The sequence below is a fragment of the Penaeus monodon genome, chromosome 23 (assembly GCF_015228065.2).
Source record: "Penaeus monodon isolate SGIC_2016 chromosome 23, NSTDA_Pmon_1, whole genome shotgun sequence".
NCBI lineage: Eukaryota > Metazoa > Arthropoda > Malacostraca > Decapoda > Penaeidae > Penaeus > Penaeus monodon.
Genome location: NC_051408.1, coordinates 39,399,147 through 39,399,442, shown reverse-complemented (window position 1 = coordinate 39,399,442; position 296 = coordinate 39,399,147).

Below are 296 nucleotides of genomic sequence, written 5' to 3'. Positions count from 1 at the left end.
CGAGAGAGTTCCACTGCCAACACGAATTCCAGAAGCTACACTGCCACCGCCGCTCCCCGCCCCGCCTTCCCCGTGCCTCCGATCCACTGCCTCCATGGCCTCCACCTCCACTACCTCCGCCAAATCCACCACCCCACCCCTCCACCGCCGCCACCATATCGGCCTCTACCTCCAGCCGCTGCCATCGACACAACGGCCATCGTGACTGCCAATATGACCTGGAAACCACGAATAAATTAAATGCTGTTACAAAATACGTACAAACATACATCCAGATTACAAAGCACATTAGTTGG